The sequence below is a fragment of the Neofelis nebulosa genome, chromosome 7 (assembly GCF_028018385.1).
Source record: "Neofelis nebulosa isolate mNeoNeb1 chromosome 7, mNeoNeb1.pri, whole genome shotgun sequence".
Lineage (NCBI taxonomy): Eukaryota > Metazoa > Chordata > Mammalia > Carnivora > Felidae > Neofelis > Neofelis nebulosa.
Genome location: NC_080788.1, coordinates 100,405,435 through 100,428,134, shown reverse-complemented (window position 1 = coordinate 100,428,134; position 22,700 = coordinate 100,405,435). Strand labels below are relative to the sequence as shown.

Here is a 22,700-nt window from a genome sequence, read left to right as displayed (position 1 = left end):
GGAAGTTATCTCTAGCACAGACTCCCTTTCAGTTCTAGAACCCAAGGACTGTATTTATGTGCTCATGTTATATTCTTCTTCAAACAAAGTACCCGTCCCCCAACTGTACAAGCTTCAGACCTCATAATTCTGAGTCATGAGTGGGTTTATAGAGAAAGAAATAAATGATGTTAAGAAAAATATTCAAAACTCTGCAAGGCAAAATGACTTCCTTTTTGTGCTAAGGCCTTGGCTAATAAGCCCTCCATAAGGGCCATCTGAATTCAGAAGGGTATAAAGTTGTCTGACTAATTGCCAATTATTCATTAGACCATTTTACAATTTTGTAAGGACCGTCTTTAAACTTTGCAGAAGACTGCTAATGCAAATGTTTCTCGCCTTTCGCTATGGATTGAACTGTGCCTTCCCCTGCCCTCCCTCAATTTGTATGTTGAATCCCTAAGCCCCAGTATGATGATATTTGGAGATGAAACATTTGGGGGGTTATTATAGTTAGATAAGTCATGAGGATGTGCCTCATCATACAGTTAGTGCCCTTATAAGAAGAGATACTGGGGGACAAAACCCAAAATAAAAACAAAACAAAACAAACAACAAAAAAGAAGAGGTCCCAGACAGTTTGCCTTCTCTTTCTCTCTGCCATCTGAGGATACAGGGAGAAAAGGGCCATCTTCAAGCCAGGAAGAGAGATCTCACAAGAAAGTGACCATGCTGGCACCCTGATCTTGGACTTCTCAGCTTCTAGAACTGTGAGAGAATACATTTCTGTTGTTTAGGTCACCCATTCTATACGATGTTTTGTTATGACAGCCTGAATTGACTAGAAAATAATTTTGAATAATTGAATAGAAAATAAATTTGGGGGGCGCCTGGGTGGCTCAGTTAAGTGTCTGACTTTGGCTCAAGTCATGATCTCACAGTTTGTGGGTTCGAGAGCCCGTGTCGGGCTCTGTGCTGACAGCTTAGAGCCTGGAGCCTGCTTCGGATTCTGTGTTTCCCTTTCTCTCTCTGTCTTCCCCTGCTCGCTCTCTGTCTCTCTTTGTCTCTCTCTCAAAAATAAACATTTTAAAAAAGAAAAAAAAGAAAATAATTTTTGCCCTGTAGAGATATAAATTACTTCTGAAAGTAGAAAAGAGAACTCCAAAGATAATGGTTTTTGCCTCATAACAAATAAATCAGTTTTGTATCTAACAATCTTACTCCTGCATTCATTCATTTTTGTTTTCACTAACTACATTTACATTATATTCTCTTATCATCCTTGAACTGCTTTATCATTTTAATGAGTTAAAATAAAACTGACATACATGCAATGTGTATAAGAATTTGTGTTTTTAATTTGGAAAATAATGCTTTCAACAGTGAAGAGAGTCTTTTAGGAATTATGCCACATGTTGTGTAATACATTCCACTTTAGTATCTCCTCATGAGACCTCAGTAAAGATTTAAATAACTTTTTGTAAAAACAATCCTAAAATTCTTATGGAACCACAAAAGACCTCAAATAGCCAACACATTCCCGAGAAAGAAGAACAAAATTGGAGGCATCATACTTCCTGATTTCAAGCTATATTACAAAGCCATGCTAATCAAAACAGTATGGTACTGGCATAAAAACAGATACATAGACCAATGGAACAGAATGATGAGCCCAGAAATAAGCCCATGCTATACAGTCAACTAATATTTGACAAGAAAGCCAAGTATACTCAGTGGAGAAAAGACAGTCTCTTCAATAAATGATACTGGAAAAATGAGATATTTACATGTAAAAGAATGAAACTAGACCCCTATCTTATATCACTCATAAAAATTAATTCAAAATATATTGAAGATTTAAATTTAAGATCTGAAACTATAAGAAACCAGAAGAAAACTAGAAGAAAACAGGTAAGCTCCTTGACATGGATCTTGGCAATGATTTTTTTTTTTTTAGATATGAGACCTAAAGCACAAGCAACAAAATAAAATTAAACAAATAGGACTGCATCAAACTAAAAGCCTTCTGCACAGCAAAAGAAACCATCAACAAAGTGAAAAGACAACTTATAAAAAGGGAGAAGATATTTACAAATCATATATCTGATAAGGGGCTAATGTCCAAGATCTATAAAGAAGTCATACAACTGAATAGCAAACAAAACAAAACAAGCCAGTTAAAAAACAGACAAAGAAACCCAAATAGAATTTTCCAAGGAAGATACTCAAATACCAATAGGTACATGAAAAAGTGCTCAACATCACTAATCATGAGGGAAATGCGAATCAAAACCACAATGAAAAATTACATGAATAAATACATGTGTTGGGAAAAAAATTTAAAAAAAATTTTTTTAACGTTTATTTTTGAGACAGAGAGAGACAGAGCATGAACAGGGGAGGGGCAGAGAGAGAGGGAGACACAGAATCTGAAACAGGCTCCAGGCTCTGAGCTGTCAGCACAGAGCCCGACGCAGGGCTCGAACTCATGGACCGTGAGATCATGACCTGAGCCAAAGTCAGACACTTAACTGACTGAGCCACCCAGGCACCCCAAGGGAAAAAAATTTTTTTAAACAAAGAGGGAGGGGTGCCTGGATCTCCCGGTCCATGAATTCAAGCCCTGCGTCAGGCTCTGTGCTGACAGCCCAGAGCCTGGAGCCTGCTTTGGACTCTGTGTTTCCCTGTCTCTGCACCTCCCCTACTCGCACTTTGTCTCTCTCTCTCTCTCTCAAAAATAAACATTTAAAAAATTTAAAATAAAAAGAGGGAAAAGAAGTGTCAGAAGTGAGGGTGAGGGGGTAAGTTGAAATATTAAGTAAAGCGATCCCTGGGAATATGACATTAAATCTATTGGTGCTAAATAATTTTTGGATTTGGGGAACTAGCAAAGTAGAAGATGTCTGGAGGATGAGCATTCCAGGCCAAAGGAAGAGCAATTTTTTTGGCCTAGAGGCCAGAACATGCTTGGTACATCTGAGGACTCACAAGGAGGCCACTGTGTGGTATGAATGAGGAGAAAGTAGTAGGACACAGGTCAGAGAAGAATAGGGGAAGAGAAACAGTGTTGTAGGGCCTTGTCAGCTATTTTAAGGATTTAGCTTTTGCCTTCAGTGAAATGGGTACTTTGGAAAAGGTTTTTAGAGGAGTTTTGCATCTCATGTTTGAAAAAATCACTTTGGCTGCTGTATTTATTGACTAGAGGAGGAGCAATCATGAACACAGGAAGACCAATTAAGAAGCTACTGCAGGGGTGCATGGATGGCTCAGTCAGTTAAGTGTCCAACTCAACTTTGGCTCAGGCTCATAGTTCATGGGATCGAGCTTCACATCAGGCTCTGCGCTGTCAGCTTCAGATTCTCCAACTTCCTCTCTCTCTCTGCCCCTCCCCAGTGCACTCTCTTTCTCAAAATAAATAAATGAACATTAAAAAACAGCTACTGTTATAATTCAGGTAAGAAGCATCGGCAGCTTGGACCATAGTAGCAGTAACTGGAGTGATAAAAAGTGGTTAGCTTCTGGATATATATTAAAGTTTGATGTTGGATTAGATGTAGGATCTGAGAGTAAAAAGAAGACATATGGATGACTCTATGATTTTTGGCTTCAGTAACTGGAAGAGTAGACCTGCTATTTACTGAGCTGGGAGAACTGTAGGAGGAGCCATTTAAAGGTAAGGAGGAGTTCCATTTTGAACCTGTCAAACATGAGATGCCAGCTATCCATCAAGTATAGATGTCCAATAGGCAGTTGGCATGTGAGCGTGGAGTTCAGGTGAGAGGTCTTTGCTAGAAATACAAAATTGGAAAATCAAGGGAACAATGGCAATTGAAGCCATGAGAAGACAGGAGCTCAGTAAGGGAGTGATGTAGATAGAGAAGAGAGGAGGTCCAAAGACTGAGCAGCTGAAGTGCCTCACTGTCTACAAATCACTACAATGGGAGCAAACCATTAAAGGACTCTGAGAAATAATGGCTAATGATAGAGGAGGGAAAAACCAGGCAAGTGTGGAATCCTGGTATTAAAAAAAAAAAGTGCTTCAAGAAGGGAATGATCAGCTATGAAATGCTACCTATCCATCAAATAAGATGAACACTGAGAATCGTCCACTGCATTTTGCAGTGGAGACCTCAGTGGAGTCCTGAGGAGAACAGCGTTGTGGGAATGGTGGAGGCAAAATCCTGGTAGGAGTGAGTTCGACAGAGGATAAGAGGAAGGAGATTGGAGACGGTGAAGACTGACAACTCTTTCCAGGGGTTTTACTATAAAAGGGGGTGGAAGAATGGGTCAGTGACCAGAGGGTGATGTGGGATCAAGATACGGTTTTTGTTTTTAAGGTGGTAGGAAATGGCTATGCAAACCTGAGTCTGTTGTGTCCGATGAACTGGATTTAACCAGGAGGAAGGCTGCCACATGAGTACACTGGAGAGGTGAGTAAGATGAGCTCAAATGATAATGATGATGAGCTATGGGATCTAAACTGGATAAAGGGGGAATGGGGGATGGAGAGAGAGAGAAAAGGTGGTAGGATCAAGAGCTCGTAGGTATGTCAAAGAGCTGTTCGAGTTAAAGAAGTTTAGAGTAAGGGAGATAAACTGAAAGGTCAGGAGATGGTGAGTGAGATGGAGAAGGGTTCATTGTTGATGGCAATGACAAGTCCAGGATATACCCACGGGAGTGGACAGCTGAGGTGGGAGGGAGTGAGCACAAGAACCCTGGAGGACTGAGAGCCTGGGTGGGCAGGATGTACCTGGCTGCTCTGCTGAGGTGGGGTCTGTTCTAGCTGACAGATGTCTTTGCCCTATCAGTTGTTAAATATTGTGGATGTTATTCCCAAGTCCAAGCAATTGAAAGTCTCACCATTGTGGACCTCAACTTTCCCAAGAATTGTAATAGGAACATCTGGGGAGTGTGACAGTGGCTAAGAGCCCTCAGGGAGTGTCTGTAATGACTGTATGTCAAAACATTAGGTGGAAGGGAGAGGATAACCCTCTGTGCTGTGCCTAACCCTGAGCCACAGGGATGTTCCTGAAGGGCGAGCACAGGACTATAGGGTGAGGAAAACCCAAGGAGAAGGATTTCCAGAAAAGGGAAAAAGACTCCCAAATGGAGTACAATCAGAAACCAGCTTCACAACTTAGCCTTGGACCAGCCCAAGCAATTGTTACTGGTCTGTACACTAAGCTACATCTTGTGGCCATAAGAACACTTAATTCATTCCAGAATTCTCAGTGTGCCCATGAGTCAGAGAGAAATCATAAGACAAACTACTGAGCCCAGCAAAAAGGATCTGTTTTCTTCTGCTTTTGTTACCATCTCCTTGATTTATTCCTTCCTCCCTTTCTCCTCCTGTCTCCCTTATCAGAGCCAGGAGAAGCAATATCTAAAAGTGTTCAAGGTCTTCTGATTCTGTTTTCCTTTATGATAACAATGGGGCCCTGGGACCATTTTCAGGCAGGCACATCCTTGATGGTAGAGGGCCCAGAGCTCTGGCAAGCAGGAAAGTCACCAGGTGAAAGAGCTAATTGAAGACTCAGTCCGTCCACTACCTATCCATCTTAAGGTGTCTTCCCCATGTCTGCACTGCTCCACCAGTCATGAAGTGGACTGTCGCAAGACTGTGGCTTTTGCCACATGCTGACTCAGCTCCCTGGGGGTTGGCGACAGGACTGTTTGGGACCATCAGCCACAAAGGCACCAAATAACTCATGTTGAGGAAGCTAGTCATTTTTAGCAAGGCCTGTCATACCGATAATCCATGGCCACTGTTCCAAAGGCAGATGGAACCTGCCCTGGTCCCCTATCCTTCCGTACCCAAACATCTATCCAGCATTGTTCTTTTGTATTCTGTAGCTCATGCTTCCATAGCCTGCCCCTCCCACTCTCAACCCCTGTCTCCAAATTTTTAACCCTTCCCACTATGCCCTCTGCAGCCACTATTCCATAAAAAATGCTTCCACATTTTTTCTTTACAATATTACTCCACCACCATAAATTGAAGCCTACCTTCTTCCAAAGGTGCATGGTCTTTTGCTTCCATCTCTAGTGGAGGCTCCTGTTTTTCCTGCATGTCTGGAAGCAGGGCTTGGAGTCAGGATTCATCCAGCTTCCTGGTGCTGCTTTTACACGATGTGCAAATTCTGCCAAAGTTTATGCCTCTTGATGCTACCATTTTCTATTTCCCATAAACACCGAAAATCTAGATATGAGTTTTTTCATCATTCCCAAATCCTGACGCAATTCTGGGATATTTAAACATATATGTGGATGATTATCCAACACACTAGTGTTTAGTTTCTTCACCTTTTTGAGCCTCAAAGCTGAGTTAGTTACAGACTGGAAATGCTTGACAGTAAAGGAAGGATACCAGTCCTTCTAGCTCTCTCACTACACTCGCTCTTTGAGGGATTACCAGGACAACATTCCTTTTCTTCCTTATTCAGTGGTTGTCAAACTTTAACAAACATGAGAATCACCTGAAGGACTTGTTAAGACAGACTGCTGGACCCGAATCCCAGAATTTCTGACTCAATAGGTCTGGGGGGAGGGGATCAATGCAAACTTGCATTTCTAACATGTTCCCAGGTGATGCTGATGTGCTGGTTTGGGGGCCACATTTTGACAATGCTCTGCTAATGGATGTGCCCAATGATTCCCAAATTACCTTCATATTAGAATTACCTGGGGAGCTTCAAAAAGTAATGGAGGTTTGTGTCTGCGTTCCAGGCCCTCAGACTGTGATTTAATTTACCAGAAATGTAGCTTGGGCTTTGAAGTTTTTAAGAGATCCTAACTGAGGTGATGCTGTGAACAGATAAGTTGGGAAGCAGTTGGTATCAAGACCTTCTATTTTCCCTTCCTCTCATATCCATCCTGGTAGATGTGGTTAATCATCCAAACTATACCTCCCACCTGGATATTCCCCTGTAGCCTTGTATTGGCCTCCTCCTCTCGGGAAATTTGTGTCCAACCTATGTCAATCTATTTGCTCCTTGTTCCTAAATGCTAGCCATCATGTGTGGCTGGAGAAAACCACATAGCTTTCTCATTCTGTAGTTTATCCTAGTTGTGCTCCCTCATTAGCTTTTAACTTATCCTTGATTCTCTCTAGTCTTCATCTCCCTCACTAAAATAATCATTATTAATAATTAATAATAATTTCAAAACTTAACCATTCTAATATCCCTATGTGAACTCTTCAGGTGACCTTCTACTTCATCAAGTAAAATTCATTCCATCCAGCATGATCTCTTTCAATTTTATACTCTATCCAAAGATCAAATTTACCTATAGCCACACCCTTTCATTTTTTTATTGCTTCATCTGAGAGGATGCACCCCTACTCCATTTCAGGGTCAACACTTCCACTGTGCCGCACAAATCACCTCACCTGGCCAGCACATAGCATGATTAATTATATGCTCTTTCCATATACCTTCGCCTTCCCCTCTCTGGACCCTCTGCTTCAGTTCTTAGTCTTTCTAGACTCTGACTCTGCTTCCTTTCCTTATTGCTCTTTCATATACACCCCAGCTACCATTTGTCAGCCCTTGCTGCCTACTGATGATTGATTCAAAAGTAGGAGTAAATCCTTCCAGATGCCTCCTTTACAGGCTTTTGAATTTGGTATTCAGAATTCTTGGTTTTAACGTTTTTTCTTTTTTACTTTCCCCCTTGCCACGTGACTCTGCTCGTATTGTCAGCACCACGCTTCTCTTATTTCTAGAACATAACTTCTTTGTTCAATATGCTAGGGACTAATGAGAAAGCTGCCTCAGAAGCGTAAAGCATTGTATTAATTGTATTTTGTTTCCAGCATGTATTTACTGCTCAACAAAAGGTGAGCATATAGCTCCTGTCAGCACAATGAAGAAACAACAAATCCAGCAACCCTGTGGGAATCCGGTTGTCTGGGGATTTGAGGGACTGCTATTCACACAGTGACAACTCCAGAAGAGGCAGGGGGAAAAAATGAAGGAAAATGACAAAAACACACACAGGAAGCACAGTACAGGAAGGAAATCAACAAGGCAGACAAAAGAGTGTCTGTGTAGTTTTGTTTGCTCAGCTAATACAATTAAATCAACCTTGGTTCAGGAAGTGTGCTTGTATTCGTACCGTGGTCCAGGTGTCAGACTGGGTCTTCAGTACTAGGTGATACATAGTGGATTTCTTTCATCATGGCTGTGAAAAACCTTAACACTAATTATAGCAGAGTACTACTGTTTCCATTCAAAATACAAAGTAAGTTAGGAGGGATAGCAGAGAAAGCTTTGGTACTAATTTTCCTCATAACATATATTTAATATAACATCAAACATTACATTCACATAAAATTACATATTATACATATGATATTAAATGTTATATTTATGTAAAATTCCTTATTTTGACACAATATAAAAACAGTGGACATCAAAAGCATGATATTTAAAAGAAAAAACTGTTAAATTGGACCTTACCAAATAAAAAACTTCTGTGCTTCAAAAGACACCATTTAGAAAGTGAAAATATAAGCCACTAGACTGCAAGAAAATATTTATAACTCATGTACCTATAAAATACTTGTATCCAGAATATATAAAGAACTTTTACAATAAATCCATACAATGGAATAATATTCAACAATTAAAATGAAAGAACTACTGATTTATGTTACCACAAGGATGAAACTTGAAAACATTATTCTAAGTGATGGAGGCCAGATGCAGAAGACTGAATACTGTATGTCTGATCCCATTTACATGAAGTGTTTATAAAAGGGGAATTTATAGAAACAAAAACAGATCAGTGGTTGCCTAGGGTTGGGGGATAAGAGCTGTGAGTAACTGTAAGTGGGCATGAAGAAAGTTTCTGAGGTGATAGTAATGCTCTAAAACGAGATTTTTTAAATTTTATATTGATAAAGCTATATTTTATTTTATTTTTTAAAATGTTTATTTATTTTTGAGAGAGAGAGCTAGAGAGCGAGCAGGGAGGGGCAGAGAAAGAGGGAGACAGAATCCCAACCAGGCTCTGTGCTGTCAGCACAGAGCCCAGTGCGGGACTTGAACTCACCAACTATGAGATCATGACCTGAGCTGAAACCAAGAGTCGGACACTTAACTGATTGAGCCACTCAGGCACCCCAATAAAGCTATAGTCTTAAAAAGTGACCAACTCATAGTTCTTTACCATTAAATCGAATTTCCATTTTTTTAAGTTTATTTATTTATTTTGGGAGAGACAGAGAGAAAGATCAAGTGCAGGCAGGGGACGGGCAGAGGGAGAGGGAGAGAGAGAATCCCAAGCAGTTTCCACGTTGTCAGCACAGCGCTCAAACCCATGAACCATGAGATCATGATCTAGCTGAAATCAAGAGTAGGACACTTAACTGACTGAGCCACCCAGGCACCCCCAAATTCCATTTCTAATTGCTAGAAATAAAACATGAGTAAAGACTTTTAAATATGGTATATAAAATAACTACCCCTCCCCACAACCCCAGGATCAGTCATTTACTACACACAGGAGAAGAGGCTTCTGGGAGCTTCCAGTAGTTCATGAAGATGGTTAACCCTGCTTCTGACCAGACCACTCATACTGAAAAGTCTGCATTCCTCTGTTCTCACTGCCCCTTTACAAAGGAGAGGAAAGCCAGGCGTCTGGATAATCCACAAATTGGATCATGAGTCCTGAATAATAAGGTAGTCAACTCATTTTTTCTTTTTTTTGCCAGATGCCAGCTACTTTTCCCACGATTATATATTAACTATAGTTAAAGCTTGTCATTTTCATCCTTAAAGGCTGTTAAACAGCATGGAATAAATGTGCTTGCAATATTTTCTTATCTGGGACTGTACTGAAAGGTGTGGGTGAAGCACCAGGACCATCTTCAATATTTACCAAGTGTCTTTCACTCATTAGGCACTTAGGGTGACGGGCCACACAACGAAGATGATGCAGCCTCTCCATTCAGTGAATTTGTAACCTGTCTGGGAAAGAAAGCTAAGAAACGGTTATTAGTAGACAATTAGTAAATAATAAAAAACACTGTAAAGTCAAGCTGAAAATCTCAAAATGTAAGACAAGGGAGTTGCACTACAATATGTTTTGAATTCCATCCTGCTTGAACAGTCTATCTTTTTTAGAGAAAAATCTGGATAGCTTGCATATAGGCTGTGTCTGGGTAACTTAAGGATTTGTTATGTTTCTGTGACAACTACTTATTTAGTGATGTTTTTTGGTCTGTTTTTTAAATTGTATGGATTACAAAATTGTTTCATTTCCAAGTCAAGATCTCATCAGTAAGGCTGAGCCAAACGTGTGCTTGTGCATTCTTATGCGTGCAGCTGCAAAAATTTCTCTTCTCTTCTCTTCTCTTCTCTTCTCTTCTCTTCTCTTCTCTTCTCTTCTCTTCTCCTCTCCTCTCCTCTCCTCTCCTCTCCTCTCCTCTTCTCTTCTCTTCTCTTCTCTTCTCTTCTCTTCTCTTCTCTTCTCTTCTCTTCCTTTCTCTTCTCTTCTCTTCTCTTCTCTTCTCTCTCTCTCTCTCTCTCTCTCCCTCCCTCCCTCCCTCTCTCTCTTTTGCTGATGCACTCAGTTCTGCAAAATGACAATGCTGATATTATTATTATGGGCTTACGGGCAAATTTCCTAGTACTGTGCATGGGTATGTTAGCTTATCTTGGCCTACCAAACCACAGAGGTCCTTGTTTAGTGATGTTAACTGTTGTACTCAAGTTTCCCAACAAAATCCAGATCTGTTAAGTGAAGGCAGACCACCATCATATGTACTGAAACTCTTGGTCCTCTTCTGTGGTGAAGGGAATGGCCTCATTAGTGATTCCTTCCCTGCTGTTAAGTCACCTCAACTTTTGAATAAATATGGAATTGCACACGTTAATGATGGCAGCCCAGATTTTTGCAGACAAATCTCCATTCAGTTTATGCAGCATTCCTATAGACTTTTCTATATTTAGCAAGTTATGGAGAAAGGAGTCATTGTTTAACATAAGGTTAGGATTGAGGTTTGGGTATGAAGTAATGCAAATTAAAATTATATCTTTCCCATCTGCTTTTTTCCCCCCATCTCATTGTATTTATAGACCACCATAGGAATGGAAGTGGCCACATCATACCTAGGCATCTCTCAAAGAATCCTTTTATGTGTGAATACTTGTAGGGTTGAGGGGTTCTAGAAATACATTCCTGCTTTTTCTATTCGCACCTGAACCTGCCTGGAAGATACTTCCAGAAATGAGATTCTTCCTGCTTCCAAGATCTGTCTCATACTTGGCCTCAACCTGCCCCTGCCTCCTAGAATGCCATACCCTTCACTCATGTTCCAAATTACATTATAAGGTTTTATTTCATCAGAAACATTACCCTGACTTCCTTTTAACAATCTTGTCTTGAAATGCAATACAATGCAGAATATTATAATGTTATATTATTAAAAATGATGCTTACCCAACTGCTTAACTCTTGGGAGAAAAAAATCAAGTTAGACCTTTATTTCTCATGACATGCCAAAATAAATTCAACTGGATAAAACTATTAAATATGAGTCCATCAAAACATAAATATACTAGAAGGAATGATAGTTAAAGATTTATATGATTTATGAATAGAAATGTCTGTGCTAGAAAAGGTTAAAATCAGCTGAAGAAATCAGAAAGTAAAATAGTGAATTGACTACATAAACAGCAAAATCTATATGTATGTAAAATTATTAATAAAATTAATGAGTAAACAATAAGCTAAAATATAGTTGTGAAAATATCAAGAAAAACTAATAGTTTTACATGGAAAACTTAAACAGGAAAACTGTAATATTTCTATAAAAAACTAATATCCCAAAAATATGAATAAACAATGTTTAAAAGAAGCCAATTTGTAAATGGCCATTTTATTTTATTTTTGTCTTTTTTCATATTTAAAGATTTTTTTAGAGTAGATTTAGGTTCAAAGCAAAATTAAGAAGAAGGTACAGAGTTCCCCTATATGCACTGCCCCCCAATATGCATAGCCTCCTCCTATAAATGGCTATTTTAAAATGTTGACATTTCACCCTCATTAGCAATGGAAGTAATAAAAATGAAGGCAATAGTAAGATCTGAATTTTTTTTTTAAAGATTTGTCAACCTGGTAGACAATAACTATCTAGGGTTGAGGGAGAAGCAGCGAGAAATGCCTTCTCTTGTTTGTTGAGAGAATGAACTGGTCAAAGCTTTCTGAAAGTTTTTGACAAGATATATCAAATGCCTTGAAAATATCCATATGTTTTGATAGATCAATTTGCCTGCTGCTAGGAATTTACATTATGAATGACACACAAATGTATGTGTAAGAATATTATATTATTTACAATAATTTCTAACAAATCACAAGTAGCCTTTAGGTCCAACATTAGTGGAGTAGTTAAGGAAATTAGGGAGCAACCATATGATAGACTATTATGCTGTCATTAAAAAATATTTGGAAAATATTTCAAATGACACAGGAAAATATTTCTGATTTCGTAACAGCTAAAGGAATTTGCAACAGTAGAAAATGTTGTTCCGCCATGGAAAATTCATTTTTAGTAAGTATAATAAAACACGTACAATGTTAACTACACCTTTGAGTAGTGGGATTATGGTTGATTGTTATTTATTCTTTATACTTTCTGTACTTATAAAATGATCTACCATCGGTAGGCATCCGTTTATAGTAAGAAACAAATTTTTTTTCATGATTCCATGAATAACAATACAAAATATTGTATTATATTAATCTCAAAATAAATAAACTTTTTTTTAAGTTTCTACACAGTAAAAGAAAGAATCAACAAAATGAAAGGGCAACCTATGGAATAAGAGAAAATACCTGCAAACCATATATGTGATAAGGAGATAGTATCTAAAATATATAAGGAATTCATATAATTTAACAAACACAATATGCTTTTAAAATGGGCAGAAGACCTGAATAGACATTTTCCCAAAGAAGACACACAAATGGACAACAGGTGCATGAAAAGATGCTCGACATCACTCATCAGAGAAATGCAAGTCAAAACCACAAGGAGGTATCACCTCACACCTGTCAGAATGACTGTTATCTAAAAGACAAGAGATAAGAAGTGTTGCTAAGGATGTAGAGGAAAGGGAACCTTTGTGCACTGTTGGTGGGAATGTAAATTAGCACAGCCACTACGGGAAAACAGTATGCCAACAAACCCACATGCACGCGCATATGCATGTGCACGCACACATAATGGAATATTCTTCAGCCACAAAAAAAGAAGGAAATACTGCCACTTACAACAATAGGGATGGACTTACTTCAAGGGCATTATGCTAAGTGAAATAAATCAAAAAGAGAAATACAAATTCTATTTGATGTCCTTTATAGAGGGAAACTAAAAAAGTCAAGTTCATGGAAACATGGTTGCCAGGGGCTGGGGGTGGGGGAAACGGGAAAAATGTTGGTCAGAGGGTACAAACTTCTAGTTAGAAGATAAATAAGTTCTAGGGATCTAATGTACAACATGGTGACTATTGTTAACAATATTGCGTATGTGGAAGTTGCTGAGAAAGTAGATCTTAAATATTCTCACCACATTCACGCAATGTAATTGTGTGAGGTGATGGAGGTGTTAACTAACCTTATTGTAGTAACCATTTTGCAATCTATATGTATATCCAATCATCACATTGTACATCCTAAACTTACACAATGTTATATGTCAATTATATCTCAACAGAGCTGGAAAAACATACTTCACGATATGAAAAAAATATATGATATTCTTACTGGAAAAGCAGAATGCAAAATTACAAGCACAGTATGATTATGCTTAAATAAAAATGAATTTTATCCATAGACGTAAAGATTTAAAAAATACCCAAATATGACTGTAGTTCAGTTTGGGTGGTGAGACGATAAGTGGTTTTTCCCTCTTTTCCATTTAGATCAAAATGTATTGATGAATTTTTATGGTATAAAAATGTCAGCCATTTGTCAAACAATTTATATAACAAACACTGATTTCATAGCTACTGTATGCCAGGCCCTATGTATGCCAGTTGCTGGAGATTCTGAAAGTGTTATGACAGAGTTTTTGCCTTGAAGAAAATCACAGTATAGAAAGAAGAAGAAACACATGATTAAATACCTAGTCATGGGGCGCCTGGGTGGCGCAGTCGGTTAAGCGTCCGACTTCAGCCAGGTCACGATCTCGCGGTCCGTGAGTTCGAGCCCCGCGTCAGGCTCTGGGCTGATGGCTCGGAGCCTGGAGCCTGTTTCCGATTCTGTGTCTCCCTCTCTCTCTGCCCCTCCCCCGTTCATGCTCTGTCTCTCTCTGTCCCAAAAAAAATAAAATAAAAAATGTTAAAAAAAAAAAAAAATAAAATAAATACCTAGTCATAAGTTCTATCATAGAAGAAGGGACTGGCCACTATTGGTGCTATTGGATCCCAGAAGTAGGGCAACTGATTCAGACTGGCTTGGAGGAGAAGAGACAGCAGGGGAGTATTTCACAGGAGAGCCACCAAATAATGACATGCCATGATGGAAGGAAGGTTCAAAGAAGGGGTTAAGTAGGTCACATATTCAGATGACAATATCTTAATAAGGTGACTGTCACATGAAATGCTTACAAAAGAGAATTGTAGGATAACTTTCAGGCTTCTGGCTTAAAGGTGCTGGTGTCCTCTAAAAAGAAAGGAATCCAGGGGCACCTGGGTGGCTCAGTCGGTTAAGTGTCAGACTCTTGTCTTGGACTTAGGTCCTGATCTCATGGTTCATCAGATTGAGCCCTATGTTGAGCTCTGTGCTGGCAGCACAGATCCTGCTTGGGATTCTCTTTCTCTCTCTCTATCTCTCTCTTTTTCGAAAATAAATCAATAAATAAACTTAAAAAAAAGGATAGGAATTCTGTTTGTGGACAATATGTTGTCCCCAGTCTCAGTCATGTTGAGTTCAGTGTACCTGTGGGCTACACTAATGGAGATGTCTCGTAACAGGTAGAGTTGAGAGACAGAAGCAGACATCTTGGTTGTGAATTTGGCTGAAGGACCCAGGGAGGATGTAGAGAGTGAGAAATGGAGCCAAGGACCTGGGACAGGCTCAGAGGAAAACACACATTTAAAGAGGCACCCGAGAAGAACTCAAACAAAAGCCAAGAGAGAGAAAGGTCCAGGAGCCAAGCAGGAGAGAGCTGTGGTTAAAGGTGCTGAGTGCTATAGAGAATGCCAGAAAATAAGAGCTGAAGTGCCACATCAGGAGCCAGACCTTGTGTCCAATCCATGTATGAGGGAAAGCAAGGTAGAAAGAGAAGCTGGAAAGGTGGGGGAAAAGATGGGAGTTGGGGAGTGGGGGGTAACAGCTGTTAAGGCATTGTGAAGGTCCAGGAAACTCACATGTGCCAGACATTAGGGTCATGGTATAAAGGTAAGACATATATCCCTGCCCTTACCAAATTTGTTATGGGAGACAGGAAATACCCAAATGACGAGCTAAAGAATAACTACTTTTCTTAAACTTCTTCCAAACTTGACTCATGGTCACAGAATGGAATATGGCAGTTAGATGGCTCTCAGCAGGACCTGCCTGGCCTTCTGAAACCTGAGCTGAGAGCCTACCAAACTCAGATGTCATTGCCAGAGGTTTTTGTCCTCTTTGTTACATTCAGTTGCACCTCAATGGCTCTGCTGCTACGCTCATTAAATGTTCTCTATTTCCAGCCACCTTGAACCCCTGCCAGGGCAATACTGTCATCCAAGAGCCTCTGAGACATTTATCTGTCTCAACAGAAAAGCAATTCAAAGGACAAGTAGACACAGATCTGCTCCCTTCAGGTATGCAAGCCACCTAGGCGTTGGCATGCTTCTCATGGTCCTGACATTGTTTTGTGGTTTCTAGGGTATGTTTGGTTTCCCCATGTGAATTGTAGACCCTTGTAAAATTGGGAGATTAAGTCTAGTTTTTCATATGCCCCACAGACTCCAGCACTCAATACTTTATACAGCCCGTGCCCTTTCCCCCTTTCTTTCTGCTTTGAATCTGGACATGACGTACGGATCTGAAAGGGTGATCTTGGGACCAAGAGGTGAAAAACACAAGGAAAAGGTCAAGAGCATCACCAAGTGTCTAACCATGACATCATCAAGCTACTGAATCAATGCCAGCAGCCAGCTAACACAATAATTTAGGTTATGAGGGAAAAATACTTTTTAGCCTAATCTACTCATAAATTGAGTTTTGTTTCCTGCAACTACATGTTATCTACCCAGCATCCATCCTCCTACTTGTTCACTAGCAGAATACCGACTGTGTTCAGATATCCCTCCCTGCCTACTCAGCTAGGTGCCTCAGGTGAGACTGATTCCAGCTCTGGTTCCAGGGGAGGCACTGACTGGGCAAGTGTAATCCCATTACCCTTGTCCTTGTCCTTGTCCATGTAAAGGAACTGGTGAGGCACGGGGGTGCTGAAATCTGGGGCTCTTGAGGAAAGCTCCTATGACAGACCAGCAAGAAGAGTCTGTCTCTCTCTCCTTCTGGAGAATAGTGCTGTGTCCAGGTTTGAGACCTTGAACTATTGCAGTCACCGTGAGGCTCCCCGGAGGAGGATGCCAACACAAAAGATGGCGGAGTGAAGACACAAAGATAACCTGGGTCTTTGTGGACATTGTTGCCCCCCCCCCCCCCCTGAGTTAACCGGCTTGGAAGCTTGCACTTCCTTGTACCACCACAATGTAAATTTCTGTATTCTTTCATGTAGTTTGAGTTGGGGAGGGGGGGGTGGGTTGTTGCTTCCCCACAAAGCACCTTTGCAGATAATGAGGTATTTTTTTAGTTGAAGTATGCTTTAATTTTATTATTATTTTTAAAATTTATATATTTAAAATAAATGTACTTATGTAAATTCAAGTTAAAATACAGTGTAGTATCGGTTTCAGGAGGGTGAGGGTATTTTTTAAAGTTTTGTTTGTGATGTTCTAACTCCAGCTTTTCATAAGAAAAGGTACATCACGCATCAGTGTGTGTATTTAGCATTTTCAAATGCTGAAGAGTATTAATTTCCGCCCTCCTGAAGGTAGAAACTTTGGATACAGACAAAGGTTGAACTCAACATGTGTCCTGAAGCAAATATTAATTTTATCCCTGGTCAGCCTGACGCAGCCAGAAGAGTGCTTTGATTTATTAAACTTGCCCAGCCAATAATAGGTTATCTTCTTTCTGATGGGGTTTTAGGGGGGAAATGAGTCAATGAGAAATAAGACTCTCACTTCTGATAAGACCTGAGGGAGAGAGACCAGTGATTCTTTCGGTATTTCCCTGACCCCTAACATTCCATTCCCTTCTGGGACTATAAAGATGGGAACCCCAGGGTATGATCTGTGGTTGGTGAAATGAGTACTAATTAATGAAAAGGACAAATTAATACTATGTCTCTGAGTCATTTCAACCCAAGGAGGAGAATGCCTTGAAACCTGCAAGGTTCAGACAAGCTGGCATGGTGCCTGGCACATAAAAGGCACTTGAGACAATATGTTTAATGGATAAATTAGGGAAGATAGGCAAGTGGAGCCATTTCTCTATCTTCCTCTCCACGCCGCTGCATTCGCTCAATCAATTGTCCTCTTTTCCTTGTTTAGATGTTCATTGCTGAATATAGCTCAACTATGCACACAGGTGATTTAGGGAGACTTGGAGTAGCCTGTCTAAGGTCACTGAACAATTCCCAAAGCATTCTATAGCACAGCACCTCAACCCCTGGGCCAAAACTTTAAGCCCAGAACATTTTTAGAAGCTGTGGGCTAGAAAAGGGCCTTTCCCAAAATATTGCTTAGGCACCCAGAATTTAAACACACACTCTAGTCCCCAAGTCTGTCATGCTTTTCTGAGAAGATGGCTGCATGAGTCTGTCACCATCGCCATGACAGATCCTTCAATAATGAACTTGGAACGTTCCAGGGATATAGCCATGTCCCTCACCCACTCATGGTGAGATAATCTGGAGACTATGTTCCAGCCAAAGCTATCAAATGTGCACCTTACCTTTGAGGCTCTTTTTTTTTTTAATATATGAAATTTATTGTCAAATTGGTTTCCATACAACACCCAATGCTCATCCCAAAAGATGCCCTCTTCAATACCCATCACCCACCCTCCCATCCTTCCCACCCACCATCAGCCCTCAATTTGTTCTCATTTTTTAAGAGTCTCTTATGCTTTGGCTCTCTCCCACTCTAACCTCTCTTTTTTTTTTTTTCCTTCCCCTCCCCCATGGGTTCCTATTAAGTTTCCCTTTGAGGCTCTTTGAAAGTCCTGTCTTCTTAAAGGGCTTAGATCCTACATTTATTTGAATGCAGGTTTGCCCTGCTATCTGAAAGTAGAGTATTTCTATGAAAGCTTTTGTGGGATGCTTGGATGGCTCAGTTGGTTAAGCGTCCAACTCTTGCGTTAGGCTCAGGTCATGATCTTGCAGTTACATGAGTATGAGCCCCATGCTTGGGATTCTCTCTCTCTCTCTCTGCCCCTCCTCTGCTTGTGTTGTCTCTCTCTCAAAATAAATAAATAAACTTTAACCAAAAAAAGTTTTCATAAGCAGAAATGGAATAAAGTGAAGAAACAATTCCCACTAATTTACACGAAAATTTGAGCATTCCCAGACCCCCAAAATAACCTCTCATGCTTTTCTGATACCTTCAGATACATCTTGCTAACTGACTCATAAAATAAGTGGAGATAAAGCCCAGATGCTCAGAGACGCAGTTCAAAACTAAGGGAGCATGATACTGAGATGCTGAGTATAGTCCCCAGGAAGGAGCTGGGTGGGAACACTCAAATCTTCTTTGGATTTCTTTCAGTTAGTGAAAACAGGTACCATCTAGGTCTTTAGTAAAAGCAAAGTGGAGTAACTTGAACTTTCAAGAAGCAGAGGAACCTATATTAGACTTGCTAAATAAGCAGCTAAATAGGGCTGGTTATAAACCAGGCATGTACTCCCATTTTCAACCCTGAACAATATCATAGGGGACTAAATGGTTTCAACTTTCTCATATATTTGTACCTCCTGTGAATGCCCATGATCCAGCATAATGAAGCATAATATAGTGCTCAATATAATTTGTAGAATTAATGAATGAATTTCATGGATAACTAGAGTGGAAATAGATATGGGAGATTCTTTCCTACTAAGTTCCTCACATTCAAAGAAATATATCTCTCAGGCAGTCTAGTTGACAAAGTGGATAAGAAATAATGGGGGTGCCTAGGTGGCTCTGTTGGTTGAGCATCTGACTTTAGCCTAGGTCACGATCTCATGGTTCAAGAGTTCAAGCCCCACATTGGACTTGCTGCTGTCAGTGCAGAGCTCACTTTGGATCCTCTGTCCCTTCCTCTCTCTCTCTGTCCCTCTGGCATGCTCTCTGTCTCAAAAATAAATAAACATTAAAAAAAAAAAAAAGAAACTATGTCATGGGAGGGAGGATCTAAATGCTGAAGCTATAAGGGTTTTCCATCTTATATCATCGTAAATAGATATAACATTTGTTGTTTATTCATATATATATGTATATATATATGAATTATTGGCATCAGATTCGGTGCTACATGTATGACATTGCATTTTATTCTTACAATACCTGTATAGTGGCTACTACCATTGTAATTCTTGTTCTAAAGATGAGGAAAGACAGGACCTAGGGGACTAAGTAATTTTTCCTTAGCCCCATGGCTAGAAGTGGTCTGTGCATGCACTTGACTTTACAATCCCATTAGGAGGAGCAGGGTACCTCTAAGAAATTGATCAGATCTGAAAGAGGCTGCAAGAATAGAGAGAATTTTGAATCAGCTAGACACTGAAAATATTTCAAAGCTATAAAGATCTCTTTGGACTCTACTAAAACCCATCTTGTCATGGGTTAGCTGATAGTCTGTCTACTTTTCAATGAGAAATTTTCAAGTCTTTCCCCATAAAAAATACGTCTACTGTTTTCATCCAAGTCATCAGCAACAGTAGACTGTGTATGAAGAAAAATGCCATGGAAGACGGATAGAAGGTAAATGCTTACTCTGAGCTATAGCGCTATCATAAGAGCAGTCTTCTCTAAGCTTCACAACATAGATACCCACCCTGCTCCACAGGCTCACTCACACAACTTGTGCATCTTGAACTCTGTGCTGGAGAGTCCTTTCTCCCAGAGGGCCCCTCAGTGCCACCACCATCAGCCTACATTCTCTGCCATTAATGTTGGCTCAAACCTACTCACCATTCCAGCCTGCAGTAACAATCCCAATAGTTAGCACTTATTGAACCTGACTGTATGCCAGACCCTGCGATAAACACTTTAATGATTACTTAACTGCCACAACAATGCAATGTGGAAGGAACTACTGCTAGTCTATCAATGAGAAAATCAAGTCACAGAGCAGTTAAGTAACATCCCATGGTCATATAGCAAGGAAGTAGCAGAAGAGAAATCTCTTTTTACTTGCTGGTCAACCATATTTTTTAAAAATCAACTTCATTTGGGGGCACTTAAAATAGCCCCTGGTGTTTTGTTTTGTTTTGTTTTGTTTTTTTCTACCTGGTGGTTGTCTTCAAGACACTAGAGAACCTAGATTCAAGGAAACACATCCACTACAGTAACTAGTGAAGTAACTCTCGCATGAATATACTGTCTTTTGGGCATTTCTGTTTTCAAGGGATGTGTTCATTCCATGGCATCATTATTTTTTTTATTTTTTAAATGTTTATCTTTATTTTTGAGACAGAGAGAGACATGAGCTGGGGAGAGGCAGAGAGAGAGGGAGACACAGAATCGGAAGCAGGTTCCAGGCTCTGAGCTGTCAGCACAGAGCCTGACATGGGTCTCGAACTTGTCAACTGCGAGATCATGACCTGAGCTGAAGTCAGACACTCAACCGACTAAGCCCCCCAGGCACCCCTGCATCATTATTATTTTTTTTTTTTTTTGATACTCAACTAATGCCCTAATTCCTCCACAGAGCTCTAGCATGTAGCTTAATAGCTGTGGAATGGTTTTAGCTTTATCACAAAAGGTAGTTGTGATGCTCTGGAAAAGATTAAAAAATTTGGTTTCTGTAAATAAAAACATTAAATAAACATTAAATTTATTCTATAAATAAAAAATATTACAATAATGATTTTAAAGAACATCTAATGGCATGGAAATAAGTTTATGATATATAGTCAATAAAAGTACGGTACAATACCAAATACATAATATCCATCCGCAATTTAAATTTAAAATATTCACCTATAGATACATATTTTAAAAACCTGGAAATAAGTACAATAAATGTTAAGAGTGGTTAGAGTAATAGTGCTTTTCATTTTCTTCTTTATATTTTATTTTTCAGATCTTCCATGATGACCTGTATTGCTTTCATAATCAGAAAACAACAACACAAAAAGATTCTCCAGTAAAAGGCACTTTGGGGGAGTCTGTGTCTAAGGCAGGAAAAGTACAAGGTGAGTCTTGACATACTGTTTCAGAAGAAAGAGAATGCATGCTCACAGGCTAATGGGAGTGTGTCAAAAGGTTTTCAGAACCAGATCAAAGGGCTCTCACTAGCCAAAGTCAGACAATTAGAGCATCAGAAATAATAATGGCTATCACTAATGGCAACACATGGAATAATAGTGATAGAAAAAAAAGAGAAAGGGAAACGAAAGGAGAGAAGACTTGCTGGATTAGAAAAGTTGACATAACGATAGTTACAAAAATAATCATTTTGCAACCTCCAATGTAATCACTGATTAAGGCAAGAATGATCTACAGATACTAAAACTATCAGGAAAGGTTGCTGGGGGACTGGTCACTGTCAGTGTACAGACCTTTTATTTATTGCAAAGAGAAGGTTGTTCCTTTAACAAGGAAGGGATTTGGCAGATTTTCCCTTAGACAAAAGATCAAACTTCACATCACTAAATGTGTGGCAATCTGACAGCATGTTCCTTCTGATAGGCTGCAACACGAAGCTCACAACATCTCTGAAGTATTCTTGCCAAAAATATTTAACCTGAATCCAATCAAGCCTCTAGACTTGAATTAAAGAGAAAGAAACAAGTCAATAATACCATGAGCAAATAGTAAGACAAGTTCAGAATATGATATACTCTGTAAGACAATTGTCTTAGTTTCTTCAAAACAACGGTATAATGAAAAGAGCAGGATTGTACTTTTTTCAAGTGTAATATACCTTGTTTTTTTTTTTTTTAGAGCAGTTTTAGGTTTACAGAAAAATTGAACACAAAGCACAGGATTCTCATATACTGATATATGTGTCAGGTAGTTGTAAATGTTATGAAAAAAAAAAAAGCATGGTAAGACAGAAAGTAACTGGGAGTGCAAATTTTAGGCAGGGTGGTGTGGTAACCTTGGCCCTGGGGGCAGAGCCACAGGTCTACCTTGAGCCACAGAAGATTATTTTCAGGCCTTGAAACCTTACTGGGTTTTAATATTGCTTAGGACCTGTGGCTCCCTTCTGCCTTCCATTTTCTCCCTTTTGCAACAGTAATGTCCATAACCATTACCCTATTCCTGTCCCATCATTGTATTCTGGAAGCAGATAACTTTTCTAGTTTCATGGATCACATGAGAGGAATTTTGCATCAGGATGGATCAAAATGGGGGTGTCCCCCATTCCTGGTTTAGATAATTTAGATAATGAGATATGGGACTTGGAAGCTGATAAAAATTTAGATGAGATTTTGGCCTTGAATG

General features: G+C 39.6%; 1 long non-coding RNA gene across 1 annotated transcript in view; it reads right to left on the bottom strand.

The window, feature by feature from the left end:
* Positions 1-22,700, bottom strand: part of LOC131517210 (uncharacterized) — a 71,228-nt gene that overhangs the window by 9,848 nt on the left and 38,680 nt on the right. Inside the window, exon 3 of the long non-coding RNA XR_009264459.1 lies at positions 9,865-9,966. This is a non-coding gene — a long non-coding RNA (uncharacterized LOC131517210). The remainder of the gene's footprint in view (positions 1-9,864; positions 9,967-22,700) is intronic.